General features: G+C 46.3%; 1 non-coding gene across 1 annotated transcript; it reads right to left on the bottom strand.

Annotated features, from left to right (window-relative positions):
- Nucleotides 1-4,196: 4,196 nt before the first annotated feature.
- Nucleotides 4,197-4,268, bottom strand: TRNAW-CCA. The gene has a single exon. It is a non-coding gene; the product is annotated as a tRNA-Trp (tRNA).
- Between the last annotated feature and the right edge of the window lie 11,819 nt (nucleotides 4,269-16,087).

The raw sequence follows: 16,087 nt of genomic DNA on the forward strand, positions 1-16,087 counted from the left end.
CTCTGTGTCTTAAAAATGAATAAACGTTTAAAAATTTAAAAAATATACATTTGGGAAGTGGAAGGAGGCACCGATTACATCAAGGGTGTCTTTCCTTAGGTGTATCTTAACCACGCCTAGAGTTATTACATTATTGTTCAAAATCTTTGCTGCCCCTCCTTGCAAGAGGATCATACTTTCCTGCCCAGTTGAATTCAGGCTTGGATCTGTGACTTGCAATAACCTTCCTTTGAGAGAGAGAGCCATCCTTTTCTGTTTAAGAGTCAGATTCTAGTCTGCCATTTCTTTTCCCTCTGCCATGAGACTTAGAATATCTCATATAAGACTGTTCCATCAGTCTGGGTTCTGGAGTGCAGACATGGACACCTAGCATGAGTAGGAAAGACACCCCTGCTTGTTGTCACTGAGAATTTTCAGGTTGTTTGATTCTATAGCATAACCTAGCTCATACCTTCAGAGATGCCTTCTGACACTATTTGGGCAATACTTTTCAAATGAATGTATGCTTGTTTATCTTGTTTTGTTTTATTTTTTAAGTTTATTTATTTTGAGAGAGAGAGCAGAGTAGGGGCAGAGACAGAGGGAGAGAGAGAATCCCAAGAAGGCTCTATGCTGTCAGCATGGAGCCCAAACTGGGGTTCAATACCACAAACTGTAAGATCCTGACTTGAGACAAAGTCAAAAGACCAACCCATTCAACCGACTGAGCCACCCAGGCACACCTATCTTGTTTTGTTTTAAATAATGAAGGAAAATAATTTTCCCATCAACATGTTCCCCAACATAATCATAACAGGCAGCTTTAGGTCCTTTAAACTTAAAATACAAAATACAAATAAAAGCTTAACTGCAAAATTTTAATAAAGATGATTAAATTAACAGGACATCTTTCTGCAGTGTGATGTGCAGATACTCATGATACTACCACTGTTCATAAAGCCTTACAAAGACAGTGAATACACTCTGACTGAAGGCACTTCTCAGCTTGAATCTTAAAAACCACGACAAGGAACACACAATATACACAGAAATGATCCAGGAGTGGTTGTCACAGTTTTTTCATAAAAAGTAGATTTTACTGTTTCCCCTGATTCTAATACATGCAGGTTTCTTTTACATTTTCATATCTCTGCTATCCAGAAGTGCCTTACAATTGTTGGTCAGGTGTCACTGGTGAGTAGTCACCACATCATGGATATCAACAGCATGGAAGAAAATCCCAGAGACAACAGTGGAGCATACTTAAGAGTACTTAAGAGATGCCATATTACCAATACACTTGGTAAGAGTAGCCAGAAAAATACCATGGGAAAACATGGGCACAGACAACATTGAGTGGGAAAATGATTCAGAAAAACAGAATTCTGAAGGTGAAGAGTCTAGCAATGCCTTCATCATTTTACTCTCCTTTTTTATGTGAGTATAAGAAAAGAATATATCATTAAAGGGGCGCCTGGGTGACTCAGTCGGTTAAGCGTCCAACTCTTGATTTGGGCTCACGATTGACAAGACGGAGCCCCTTGTTGGGCTCTGCACTGACAGCACAGAGCCTGCTTGTACCTACAGTACCCTGGGGACTGAGTTTGAGCTTAGTGTCTTCTCCCACATGACGTTTGGTGATTTTTGTCAACAGTTCTCCCATTTACTCTTTTTGTTTGTTGTGTTCAAATTTTCCCCAGCTGTTTTCTTCCCCCAACTGGGTCCCAACCAAGACCATGATTTCTGTGACATTATTTACCATATCTCTTCTGCCTTCTTAGTAGGGTGCTATTAGTCTTTCAGAGACAAGGGTGTGATGATAGTTAAGTACTCAGTTGTTGGGGCACCTGAGTGACTCAGTGAAGCATCCAACTCTTGATTTTGGCTCAGTTCATGATCTCACGGTTCATGGGTTCAAGCCCAAGTCAGGCTCTCTGCTTAGGGATTCTCCCTCTCTCTGCTCCCTCCCCCACTCATACTCTCTCTCTCTCTCAAAATAAATTTAAAAAACAAGTAAACATATTTTACTCTTTAAAAGAAAAAGGTAGCAATTGCCTTCTTTTTAAAACAGAACCAACCACATAGTCTTGGTCAAAGGTGCAGTTCAAGAACGCTCTGTGTTAATGGCTGGAAGAGAGTCCCCATCCCCACCACGTGGTCGCCTCGGTGTTTGCCTCCCTCTTGGGTCGTTTCTGTCACGTGTACAAATCTTACCAGACATACAAAGAGAATGGTACTTCCCTGAAAGTCCAGTCTGTTTTGTTCTCTGGCCTGTCCCCAGCTCCTACAACAGTGCTTGAATATCCTGGAACATTTTGTGTGTGCATTATGCTATTATGATTATGCAAATGTTTGGGAAATGAATTAGGAAAACTGCTCTGAGTCACTGTAAAGAGGGGGAAACCTTCAGAAGCAAAGAAACTCACCCACAGCAGTGCCTAAGTTTCTCTTTACAGAAGGCAAGGGATGATGGGGGCGGGGTGAGGGGGAAGGTGTAGGTCAGGTCCAGGCATTTGAACTTAGGGAAAGGAGGGATGGTCAAGGTTGACTGTTTCTAGGCATATGACTTGGGGAGTCAGTTCTGCAGGTCCCTTCCAGGAATGTGAACGTAGGGAGGGACAGGGATGACAGGTCAGGTCCCCGCGCCACTTCTGTGTCCTCTGAGTAGGACTTGGCTCCAGCTAAGAACCCAGAATGCTCCCAATCTGAGATCCCAGGAAGATGATTGACCTTCATGTGAATTTCCTTCCATTTGCTCCTGCCCGCTTTCCCTGGGTGGGTAGAATTTCACCTAGCGCCTGCCGCTTCTGAGGACGCTCCTGTGTCAAAAGAACTCTCCCCAGTTCACCTCACATTCCTTCTGAATAAAATTTGTTCTAGGGGATGCTAGAACCTGCAGTTCTTCAGAAGAGGCGGGCCCAGCAGCACTGTGGGAGATGGATAGCGGTACCTTCAAACCTCCAGGGAGGGGAGGCTGTTTCTGAACGGTGAAGGCAAGAATTCTCTGAGGCAGCCTCCTCTCCTGTTTACCTCTACTTTACGGACCTTCTCATCTTGCTTTGTATATCTCCATAACGAAAGGACCAGAAGCCCAGAGAAGCCCAAACTGTCTGGTGCATGGATAGCAAATATTAACCCCTGCAACTGAGAACTGAGGAAATTACCAGATGTTAAATACACGAAGAGGATCTGGTGCCAGCACCACGGTAATGCATCTCACTGGCTCAGAAGGTTGCGTGTTCACATCACTTTAGCTTCAAAGCAAGTGCTATGCTGTCGATTCCAAGATTTCATCAGGCATTTACAACTTTAGAACCAATACCTAGAGCGCTGCCTGGCTCATTCAGTAGAGTGAGAGACTCTTGATGTCAGGGTCTTGAGTTCAAGACCCACGTTGGGTTTGGAGATTACCAAAGAAAGAAAGAGGAAAAAAAAAATACCTAGAACATTTTTTTTAAGCTCAGCAAAGGACAGACTTTTAAACTGAAAGGGGAAGTGAGGCTGGTGTAATGAAAGCTTAATCATGATACGTCCACCTCGATCTCTCTTTCTGCTGGGTTTCTCCTTGCTCTCAGGTCATGGCAACTGGTTTGTATCTGAAACCTGATAGTTTCAAATCTCTACTGGAAGGACGATTTTTAATGAATCCTGAATTAAAAGGTGGTAAATGCCAGGGCAATTTCCACTCTCAGAAAGTTCAAGAACAGCATCCTCAACATAATACATTTTGAACCAACCTCACAGTATTTTCTCTTTAACCACAATGTTCAGAGACTTTCAACAGGAAGCTCAAACCATGAAAACTGTATGTGTGTGTGAGCTTGTGGGGGTTGGGGGAGGGTGGGAGAACTGGAAAACCGACATCTTCTTCAAAATGACACAAAAGCAACCAGAGAGATTGTGCCATGCCTGGCTAGCGACCCAGCAAAACTGCTTTTACACCAGAGTGAATTCATTAGGAAAGTCTGCCCTGTTTTAATGTCTTCTCTGAAGCATAGTCCCGATAAGGATAGGGACACAACGACCTATATGTCTGCTCCTGTGGGGGGTTTTCCCTTCCAGGTCATCCTCACCCTTCAGTTTAAGTGCCTGTCCATTGCTGAGTTGTTCCCAAGAAGTCCCTTTGGACTAAAGAAAAAGAGAAAGCCCAAGGTTGGGAGGTAGCAGACAGACGCTTTCGGCATTGATTCGGTGGCCAAACAGAAAAGCCACAGCTGTGACCCCGACGTGATTTGAACACGCAACCTTCTGATCTGGAGTCAGACGCGCTACCGTTGCGCCACGAGGTCGTGAGAGCTGCCCGGGTTTTTGTCCTTTAGGACAACATGCATTTCAGCAGTTGTCAGGTGCAGCGTCCGGTATTTTTTTTTTTTTTTTTTTACACTGCTTTTATTTTGACTTGGGACTGGCTGTGAGCTCTCTGTCCCTTTTATAACGGGGCTATTCAAAGCAAAATGTAAATGTAAATGAAGCAAAGGAGGAGCTGAGGGCTGGGAGGATACTCGTAATTCGGGAAAGCCACCTCCCCAGGGCTTTTAGGGAGCGTTGCCTGTGGAAATGCCAATCGCAGCTCCCAGGGAAGGCAAGAGCGGAGCCAGGGGCGCGGGTCTCTTCTCTCCAAGTCCTTCAGCAGGCGGAGCAACAGGAGGATTTGCGCTCCGGTCACACCTAAGGAGCGAGACTACTTCCGTTTCTCAAAGAGGGCACTTAGAAGTTTCTTTTTCTCTTTTGCTAAAAAAAAAAAAAAAAAAAAAAAAAAAAAAAGCCCACATATTCATTGTAGAAGTCTTATTAGATGCGGGGGCGGGGGGAACACTACAATAAGTAGGTTGAGCACTGCTGACACAAAAGACCCAGGGGTCGAGGAGGGGAGAGTGATGCTTTGCGGTTGGGATGTGGGGCGTGACCACGGGTAATACGTTTCCGTAGCAGCGCAGCGTTCATTGATTGCGCTGAGTGAATGGAGAGGAGCCGGCATCAGGGAGATTGTGGACGCAGGAGGCATGTGACAGCCGGGTGTCCCCGACTTGGGCATCATAAAGGCTCTCTGAGTGAAATACCAAGACTGATCTCGCCATATCCTTGCCGGTGTAACTGGAAACCTTCCACTTCTGCGTTTTAGGACGCCCAGACCAGAATGATGATTTTGAGCTGGGAACAAACAGTAGTTTAGGTACTTCCTCATTCGTGGGTCACAGACAGCCTGTCAGACTAGCTCTGTTGGGGACATTTTATTTTTTTAATTTATTTTTATTTTTTTACATCCCAGTTAGTTAGCATATAGTGCAACAATGATTTCAGGAGTAGATTCCTTAATGCCCCTTACCCATTTAGCCCATCCTCCCTCCCACAACCCCTCCAGTAACCCTCTGTTTGTTCTCCATATTTAAGAGTCTTTTATGCTTTGTCCCCCTCCTGTTTTTATATTATTTTTTCTTCCTTTCCCTTAGGTTCATCTGTTCTGTGTCTCAAAGTCCTCATATGAATGAAGTCATATGATTTTGTCTTTCTCTGGCTAATTTTGCTTAGCGTAATACCCTCTAGTTCCATCCATGTAGTTGCAAGTGGCAAGATTTCATTCTTTTTGATTGCCGAGTAATACTCCATTGTGTGTGTGTGTATATATATATATATATATATATATATATATATATATATCACATCTTCTTTATCCAGTCATCCATCAATGGACATTTGGGCTCTTTCCATACTTTGGCTATTGTTGATAGTGCTGCTATAAACACTGGGGTGCATGTGCCCCTTGGAAACAGCATACCTGTATCCCTTGGATAAATACCTAGTAGTGCAATTGCTGGGTCGTAGGGTAGTTCTAGATTTTTAATTTTTTGAGGAACCTCCATACTGTTCTCCAGAGTGACTGCACCAGTTTGCATTCCCACCAGCAGTGCAAAAGAGATCCTCTCTCCCCGCGTCCTCACCAACATCTGTTGTTGCCTGAGTTGTTCATGTTAGCCATTCTGACAGGTGTGAGGTGGTATCTCATTGTGGTCTTGATTTGTATTTCCCCTGATGATGAGTGACATGGAACATTTTTTTCATGTGTCGGTTGGCCATCTGGATGTCTTCTTTGCAGAAGTTCTATTCATGTCTTTTGCCCATTTCTTCACTGGATTATTTGTTTTTTGGGGTGTTAAGTTTGATAAGTTCTTTATAGATTTGGGATACTAACCCTTTATCTGCTATGTCATTTGCAAATATCTTCTCCCATTATGTCTGTTGCTTTTAGTTTTGCTGATGGTTTCCTTCACTGTGCAGAAGGTTTTTATTTTGATGAGGTCCCAGTAGTTCATCTTTGCTTTTGTTTCCCTTGCCTCTGGTGACTTATTGAGTAAGAATTTGCTGCGGACAAGATCAAAGAAATTTTACCTGCTTTCTCCTCGAGGATTTTGATGGCTTCCTGTCTTACATTTAGGTCTTTCATCCATTTTGAGTTTATTTTTGTGTATGGTGTAAGAAAGTGGTCCAGGTTCATTCTTCTGCATGTCGCTGTCCAGTTTTCCCAGCACCACTTGCTGAAGAGACTGTCTTTATTCCACTGGATATTCTTTCCTGCTTTGTCAAAGATGAGTTTGCCATATGTTTGTGGGTCCATTTCTGGTTCTCTATTCTGTTCCATTGATCTGAGTGTCTGTTTTTGTGCCATGTTGGGGACATTTTAAACTGAAGATTTGAGGTCTCTGGTTCTAGGCTGCCTTTCTACATGGGCCTTACTTTTTACCACATACCCAGACCCCCTGGAGGAAATTTAGAAGGTCCTATGCCATTTATAAGAGAGTACACACAGTAAAGCTTCCATTGTACGTGCTGCAGTGAATTTGCTGCAGCGACAGAATAACCAGACTTCACTCTGCCAGCATTTCTCAGAGCTTGGACCGAGTCACTAAAATTTGCAACAAGAAGAAAAGTATCTTTTTGTTGTTTCAAAAATGGGTTTAATTTTTCAAATACAGCAAATGATTCTAGTTTTAAATTGAAGATAGGGACTTATGAGATGTAAAGCATCTATAGATATATGTCCTTTCAATGAGAGTCCATTTTATTACTTTTTTAATGTTTATTTTTGAAAGAGAGAGTGTGAGTCGGGGAGGCACAGAGAGAGAGGGAGACACCGAATCTGAAGCAGGCTCCAGGCTCTGAGCTGCCAGCACAGAGCCCTACGTGGGGCTGGGGCAAACGAACCGTGAGATTGTGACCTGAGCAGAAGTCAAATGCTTAACTGAGCCACTCAGTTAAGGCGCCCCTAATGAGAGTCCACTTTAGAACAGTCAGGGTGCTCTACTGGGCTTGTAAGTTCAAGCCCCACCTGGGATGTAGAGATTACTTTAAAATAAAATCTTTAAAAATAATTTGAAGTAACAACAGTAAACTAAGTACAGCCAGGACAAGGACTTGATCATTTCTATGTCTGAAATGAGGAATTCTCCCACAGCTCCAAACTGGGTGTGTGGATTTCTATTCCCCCAAGGAGACCTCTAACACCAAATGCCCTCGCAGGATGTCAAATAGATCTCAGTGAAAAGATAAATGAAAGAATTAAGATAATTGTAACATATAACATTTAAGGGGAATGCTTGCTATAAGCCTCCTGCCCCTTCTAAGTATATTGTTAATCTTCTTACATACTCTCTGTCGTGGACATTGTTATTATGAGTCCCACTTCTCTGGAGAGGAAATGGAGAAACAGAAGATAAGCAAATTGCCCAAAGTGATTCATCTAAGGAAGCGGCAAGAACAGTTCCAGCTTTTCCATCATTGCCCAGTTAGAAGAGTCTAGGGTGAACAAGTTCCCCTCACAACTTGGATGGGTCATTTATCCTGGGTCACTCTTGGGAGTGAAAACTCCAAACCCCTCCATTACATCCATGGGGATTGTCTCTAAGAGGAGGCCTTGTTTTATTTTTTTTAAGTTTATTCATTTATTTTGAGAGAGTGTGTGTGAGTAGGAGAGCGGCAGAGAGGGAAAGAGAGAGAATCCCAAGAGGCTCCATGGGCTCTATCTCACCAATCTTGAGACCATGACCTCAGCTGAAAGCAAAAGTCAGAGGCTATACCGACTGAGCTACCCAGGTACCCCAAGGAGTCCTTGTTTTAGAATGGAGTTATTTGGGACGCCTGGGTGGCTCAGTCTGTTGAGCAGCTGACTTCAGCTCTAGTCATGATCTCATGGGTTCGAGCCCGGAGTCCAGCCTGGTGTTGAGCCCTGGGTTGGGCTTTGTGCTGACAGCTCAGAGCCTGTAGCCTGGTTCAGATTCTGTGTCTCCCTCTCTCTCTGCCCCTCCCCTACTCACACTCTGTCTCTCTCTCTCTCAAAAATAAACAAACATTAAAAAAATAGAGTGGAGGTATTTGTTCAAGTAGTATGGCAGAACAGGTGGTTCACTCTTTTTTTTTTCCTGCATATGTATTGATTTTTTTTAAAGCTTTATTTTATTTTAAGTAGGCTCCACACCCAGCGTGGAGGCCAAGGCAGGGCTTGAACTCGGGAACCTGAGATCAATATCTGAGCTGAGATCAAGAGTTGGAGGCTAGGGGCGCCTGGGTGGCTCAGTCGGTTAAGCATCTGACTTCAGCTCAGGTCGTGATCTCACGGTTCTCATGGGTTTGAGCCCCATATCAGGCTCTGTGCTGACAGATCAGAGCTGGAGCCTGTTCCAGATTCTGTCTCCCTCTCTCTCTGCCCCTCCCCTACTCGTGCTCTGTCTCTCTCTGTCTCTCAGAAATAAATGTGAAAAAATAAAAAAGAGTTGGAGGCTAGGTGCCCGCTGCACATGTACTATTTTTTATTGACATATAACACTGCATTCGTTTCAGATAAACAATAGAATGATTTGATATATGTATATATTGTGAAATGGTCCACTCTTTTATAGATGTAAATTTTCATCAATTTCCCACATAGCGCTCAGTGCCAATTCGGCCCAATGATCTGTAATGAGCTCTTAAGTGTAACTGTCAGGAACAATCCTGAGACTTCCCACGACGAAAAGCACAGAGCTTTGAGGTCAAGACGTGGTTCTCACCTCATGGTTCGTCTTCCTTCATGGTCGCTCGGTTCTGAAAATGTATCAGTAGTGTCTGCACGGGAACGCACTTGCAGCTGATCCTGTCACGGGGAATACAAGTATCTCTGGAATAAACTGCACCCCACCCCCGCCCCGTTCATAACCTGAAAATCATTGCTTGTGCCCCTAGGCCCTCCACCCGAGGGAGGGGTCATCACGGCGCTCCCCTCCGGCCTTTCTCTGTGGCCTTCCAGGCTCCGGAGGTCTGCAGTGCCTGATCCCCCACGCGTGCCAGGTGGCGGGCATGGGGGGAAGGGAAAAGGAGGGGACGCAGGTGCCACCGATCGCTCCCTCCATCGTGCGGGTGAGCTGCCCCCCCCCCCCCCCCCCCCGCCCCGACAGCGGTCTCCGCCGCTCGCCAGCCCCTGCTCTCCAATTCACGCTCTCCAGCCGCTCAGAGCCTCTCCAGAAGCCAAGCGCTCTGCCCCGGGCTCTCCCCTCGCAGATGCGACCTCGGATCAGACCCTGGGACCCTACGTGGCACCCACTGAGTTCAAGCCAATCACCTCAGTGAAAGGGAAGGGGATTTCCTCCGGGGAATTTAGCGGCAGAGTATCAAGGACCACCCGCCCAGCATTGGGTCCCTGCGCCACTGGTGGGGGTTCAGATCCCATCAAGGAAAGCCCACCCCGGGAAGGTGGGAGTTACAGAACCAGACGCAAGGTCAGGGTCATCCCCGACTCCGGTTGCTTGGGACCAGCAGTCCAACTTGGAGGTAAACACCGTTTGAGGCTCAGTTATACTCCGCAGACACCGTCCATGGTCCGCAAGCACCCTAAAGAAAACCTGAAATGAACCTTGGAGAGAAGGTTCAAGGACGCACGAAACCGTTTAGATGCAAAAAAAAAAAAAAAAAAAAAAAAGAAGGGGTCCACACGATCCGCCTGCAGGACTCTACCCAGCCTTCCTCCCCACGCCCCCACGCTTTCCGGCTGGAGGCGCCAAGAGTGGAGCGAGGCTGGGACGAGCAGGGGATTGGGCCGGACGCCGCTGGGGGTGAGGCCGGAGCCTGGCCCCGGGCGCGCTTCCACCCGCGGAGCGCAGGCTTCTGCTCTGGGGAGGCGGGGAGGCCTGGGCGCAGGGAAGGGGAGGGTAAGAGAGAAGTTAGCTGCCCACCTCTGCCTGGGCGAGAGTGATACGGCCCTGAACACGGGTGTTCGCCACATCGAAGTGACTGGGAACCCCCTTCCCACTTTGCGCATCGACTTCCCTTCTCAACCCAGACGCTGGCGGCCAGAAGTCTAGGAGGTAGAGGCCGCTCCCAAGGCGTAGCGGCCTACCGATCTCCCTTTCCCCAGAGGCGGGGCGGAGAAGGGAGCAGACGGTCACCTGTGGGCCCCAATCGCCCATTGTTGAGGATGGAGGCCCCCACGTCGCCTCCGCACCTGGCTCGTCTTGAAAAAATAATTTTTTAAAGCTTATTTGTTTGTAATATCTACACCCATCGTAGGGTTCTAACGACCCGGGAGATCAAGAGTAGCACACTCCTCCGACTGAGCCAGCCAGGCTTCCTCGGGCTTGAAATCTTGAAGGGTCCACTAGAGACACTGCACGAAAACCGCCAGGACCAAGGAAGGTGAAGGCCAGTGCACTGGCTGGCGGAGGCAGGATGGAGGCGCCCCTCCAGTCTCCCCAGGGCTCAAAGGTGCCCGCATTGCCTTCCGGGCGGGGAAGGTGGGGAGGAGGAGCGCCGGTATTAGGCCTGGAAAGATGGAGAATTCCGGTGGAGCGCGGGAGAGTCCGAAAGAGCAAATCGGCCCTCTAGTCTTGTTATTCTTCGGGCAGAGGATGACTTCTCTGCGGGAGTCAGGTGGGGATGGTGACTAGCACCAAGTCCCATTGTGACGTGCCCGGAGCCTCAGCTGAAGATTGGCGGAGTGTGTGGGGGCGGGGGGGGGGGGTGGTGGTGGTGGTGGAGGGGTGGGGATAAAAGCCCCGGTCGCCAGGACCTGTACTGGACACAGTCTTGGCGCCCAGTGGAGGCCCTCCAGCTTTTGTCCTCCTGCTGGTCCCTTCCTTCCTGGAGCCCTTTAAAGCTGACTCTACAGAGGTGACCGTTCTGACCCGCTGCTCCTCTCCTGAGTCTCAGGCATAGACTCAGGTTCCCACTTCTCACCGTATCTACTTCTTCTACCCTTGAGGAAGCCAAAGAAAAAGTAGGGAGGGGTGCCTGGGTGGCTCAGTCGGTTGCACTTACGTTGTCCGACTTCCACTCAGGTCATGATCTCAGTGTTGGTGGGTTCGAAACCAGCCTCCGGCTCTGTGCTGACAGCTCAGAGCCTGGAGCCTGCTTTGGATTCTGTGTCTCCCTCTCTCTCTGTATCCCTCCCCATGCCCCCCCCCCAACTCTGTCTCTCAAAAAGTAAAAAAAAAAAAAAAAAAAAAAACAAAAAAACATTAAAAAGAAAGAAAATAAAAAGTAAGGAAACACCAGGCTGAGCCCCATTGGCTTCAGAAGGAAATACCCAACTTCCAATCCTGTTGGAGAGCACATCACCGGAACAAAGGACATTGTGAGACAATGACCCCAGTGTTATGGGAAATCTCAGATAGCTTGGAAAACTCTGGCCGACAAGGGAAATTGAAGTGACTGTACGAAAGCGTTGTCAGCAGTAAGATCTGTTTGCAGAACACACGAGTGAAAATGAGCGTCAGAAGGAACAGATGCCAGGTATTCCTCACAGCAAGGCTTTTGCAGCTTTTGAAAAAAGATGCAGACCTCTTCCCAATCCAGAGAACAGAGGGGTCAGGTGGGCAGGGGCTGGGCAGACCTTGAGGAGACTGAATCCTGACAAGTCCTTACCGCATGTGGCACAAACCAGAGATGAAAATGTAGGTAGAACCTTTGAACAACAATAAAAATCAGAGCCCTAATGAGCATTGTGGTCAGAGGTTCTGGGTCTGCAAAAGGAGGAGAAAGAAAAAGAAAGGGAATGCTAAACACTTGGGCTCGTGCCCATCCTGGGAAGTGTCAGGGCCCTTGTGGGTGACGTGACAATCACATTTCAGGATAAAATGAGATTAGTTCACCAGGTCCCTGTAATCTTAAATACAGTCATCCCCCACCCACCGCCACCACACACACCCCTGCCCCAGACAGTCTGTCAATTCCAATCACCAGCATGCTGTGGTCAGCAAACTTAGCTTAGGTAAGTCCACTCTGCCCACATGCTGAAAGTGGCAGGGACAGATTCTTCAGGAAAATTACCATTTAATTCTGTTTACATCACTTCTTTAGATTCCTGTTATGGACTACATGTTTGTGTCTTCTAAAAATTCATTTGTTGAAACCCTAATCCCCAATGCGATGGTATTTAGGAGGAGAGGTCTTTGGGAGGTAATTAAATCATGAGGGTGTAGCCCTCTGGACAGGATTAGCGCCCTTATAAGACACACAAGAAGGAGGCTCTCTGCTACATGAGGATATAATGAGAAGGCAGCCATCTGCAAACCAGGAAGAGAGCCCTTACCAAGAGGTGAATCTGCAGGCACCTGATCTTGAACTTCCAGTCTCCAGAACTATGAGAAACGAATTTCTGTTGTTTAAATTTCCCAGTCTGTGGTTATCTGTTAGAACCACTCAAACTAAGACAGTCCCTTCTCTTTTTTATTATATTGCAATCTTCCTAAGACTGTGTATTTCTCCATTTTAACACACATTCACACCTTCCTCCCCATTTGCCTTTCATTGATCCCTTCATCATTTAATTTGGCATTTTGTACCATTTTTTCTTGCTTTTCAGTTCTTTGTGTTTTCTACAGCAGTGAATTATGAATTCTCTTCATAATGTGCTATATTTTTGTTGATGCCCGTTTTTAATTTTTCAACTGCCTTTTATTTTATTTTTAATTTTTTTAACATTTATTTTTGAGAGACAGAGACAGAGCATGAGCATGGGAGGGGCAGAGAGAGGAGGAAACACAGAATCGAAGCAGGCTCCAGGCTCTGAGCCGTCAGCACAGAGCCCGACGTGGGGCTTGAACTCACAAACCGCGATATCATGACCTGAGCCAAAGTCGGACATTTAACCACTGAGCCACCCAGGTGCCCTTCAACCGCCTTTTATAGTTTCATTTATTTTTATTTTCCCTCATCTCTCATTTTGTCTTCATGATTTATGGTATAAACTTTATTTCTAATCTTTGTGCTATTATTATTATTATTATTATTATTTAGAGAAAGGGTGCCAGTGAGCAAGGGGCAGAAAAAAATCCCACAAGGAGCAGAGAAGGAGAGAAGTGGGGCTCACCTGAAGCGGGGCTCGTGTTTTTCACCTGAAGCAGGGCTCGAACTCACCCAAGGTGGGGCTCAAACTCACCAAGAGATCATGAGATCATGACCTGAGCCAAAGTTAGATGCTTAATGACAGCCACCCAGGCTCCCTAAGCTTTGTGCCTTTTGAAATTAACTTCTCATTTGTTGTTTTCTGTGTTCTATTGTTTCTTTTAACCTGCTCTCTCCTCTGTTGCAATCCTCCTGTTCTATTTCTCTTTACTTGCATATATATCAGATCCTCCAGGATTTCTTTGTTCACTCTTCAACTCCTCTCACTTCACTACTGGTGGCTAACTTTGCACCAGGTGTATCCTCTCTGTGCTACCCCCTCGTGCCTCCTTGCCATTAGAACTTTGCTTCTCTCCCACTCTGTGATTTAAAAAAATTTTTTTAATGTTTATTTATTTTTGACAGAGGGAGAGACAGAGCATGAGTGGGGGGAGGGGCAGAAAGAGAGAGACACAGAATCCGAAGCAGGCTCCAGGCTCTGAGCTCTCAGCACAGAGAGGAACGCAGGGCTCGAACTTACAGACCGCGAGATCATGACCTGAGCTGAGGTCTGACACTCACCGACTGAGCCACCCAGGAGCCCCTCCCACTCTGTGATTTTTAAAGCCCCTTTTCTTATACTAGAAATGCACTTGGGGCCTTATTCACCTTTGGTGCACTGAGATGCCATGCTGACATGCTCCTTGTACTTCTAATGTATTGAGCATAGTGACTTCTTCAATTGCTGTCTCTGTGTTTTTTTCACTTATTGTTTTGCTCATTTTCCTCTCTGATCTCACAATAATTTAACACCTATTGAACATCTTGAATGAGACAGCCACGCTTTGAGTTCAGAAACAGAGCTTTAATTTAAGGAGCTCAATTTTTATAGTGGAAGAAGCAGGAAAATAAGCTGACAACTGATTGATGCTACCATGATGTACTTGCCAATAAGAAAAGAATCAGAAGGAATCTTGTTTGATAAGTGAAGGTAATGAACCCTATCCCCCAGCACCATGTTGAATGAGACAATTATCACAATAGCCTTTGTTAACTTGTAAGGAGCTCTCTGTTACAGGGTGGTTCTCCCTGGTATATCTGTGGTGAAAGGAAGCGTCTCTCAAGGTCACCAAAACTGCAATGGCCTCAACTTTTTGTCTAACAGTTGCCCTATCCCCTCTGGAAACCAAATCCCAATGTCACCCCCAGAAATGCAAATCCTTTTAGAACAAATCTTAATGGGTATGATGACTCCTACTCCCACACCCCCACACACTGCTGGTGACAACTTATCGAACTTGTCAGGACTTAAGGAGAAATTTTCTGGCAACACAAGAACATGCCATTCAAAGTCTCCTCAGAGAGCACTGGGTTTTTTGTTTGTTTGTTTGTTTTTTGTTTTTGTTCTCAGAGGAGGAAGGAAAGAAAAGGTATTCCAAATGAATTAAACTATAAGGAGACAAATGTCAAGAAAATGGATCTCTGCCCCAGGGAGGAGTCCATTTTCTTTTCCCTTTTTTTATTTATTTTTTATTTTTGAGAGAGCACACGGGACAGCACAGAGCCCGATGCAGAACTCAAACTCACCAACCATGAGATCGTGACCTGAGCCGAAATCGAGAGTCAAATGCTTAACTAACTGAGCCCAGGTACCCTGAGGAGTCCATTTTCTTGATGGACCTAGGAAAATAGTAAATTACAGCCCTCTTGCCCAAGGTGCAGATCCTGGCATTGAGCCTCTAGTCCAGGAGGTTTACATGATGCTCCAGGGACAGCAGGATCCTGGGGTTCACCCCTTCCTTGTCCCTGTTTTCTTCTGAAGATCAATGGCTAAGGGTTAGAAATCATGGGTCTTGGGGAAATCTGTGCGTGGTGACCCCAGGTCCAGGTTTTATTTCTCATTGTCTTCACATAACCACAAATCCTATGTATGTATGTATGTATGTATGTATTTCCACAAATCCTTCTGTTTTTCATACTTGGGCTCTTTCTTGAATAGGGAAGAAAATTGTGCAATCCCATGTGTACAAAGGCAGGAAGCTCCCCTGCCAGTGCTGCTCCAAGTACACCCCTACTTTAGAGAAGGAAGAGAGATTAAGGGAATTGAAGCATCTTACCCAAGTCAGAATTTCTTAACCAGTAATGGTTATCGTGGCCTTTCCAGAAAAAAACAAAACAAAACAAAACAAAAACAACCAAGATGGTGGTGAGACGTCATTGTGCATGGAAAAGAAGTGGCAGAAAGAAGGGCTGGAGTTGTGTAACCCTAGGTCTTGCTTTTTTCTGTCTTCAGAGCCCAGCCCAGAGCTGGGACACATAAAGCTATGCTTGCATCAAACCTACATGGAGCCCAAGCCTGGACACCAGCTTTTCTGGTAACTAGGAATTCTGTGAGAGTCCCAGCTTATCTCCCATCCAACACAGTTGGGAGGAAAGGTCTTCATATGCCCGTGTAAATTCCCACAACAATTTTAAGGCGACAAAGTAAGAAAGCCAGGACGCTCTTTTCTCCTTACTTCCCATTTCTGGCTCCCTTCCAGCCTCCTCCCTCCTATGATGGGAAGCCCAGGCTGAGCCCTACCACCACCACCACCACCCCGTCCCCCACCCACCTACCTCCCTACCCCATTCCCCGCTTTCTACGACGGAATACCCGGACTTTGCCCTCCAGGGACTTTGCCCTTCCCCCTATGGCACACTTGCAGCTCCAGCCCCGCACCAGCGACCTGCTTCCCATGAACCTTTGCTCCACGCTCCCGCG

This window comes from Lynx canadensis, chromosome E3 (assembly GCF_007474595.2).
Source record: "Lynx canadensis isolate LIC74 chromosome E3, mLynCan4.pri.v2, whole genome shotgun sequence".
Lineage (NCBI taxonomy): Eukaryota > Metazoa > Chordata > Mammalia > Carnivora > Felidae > Lynx > Lynx canadensis.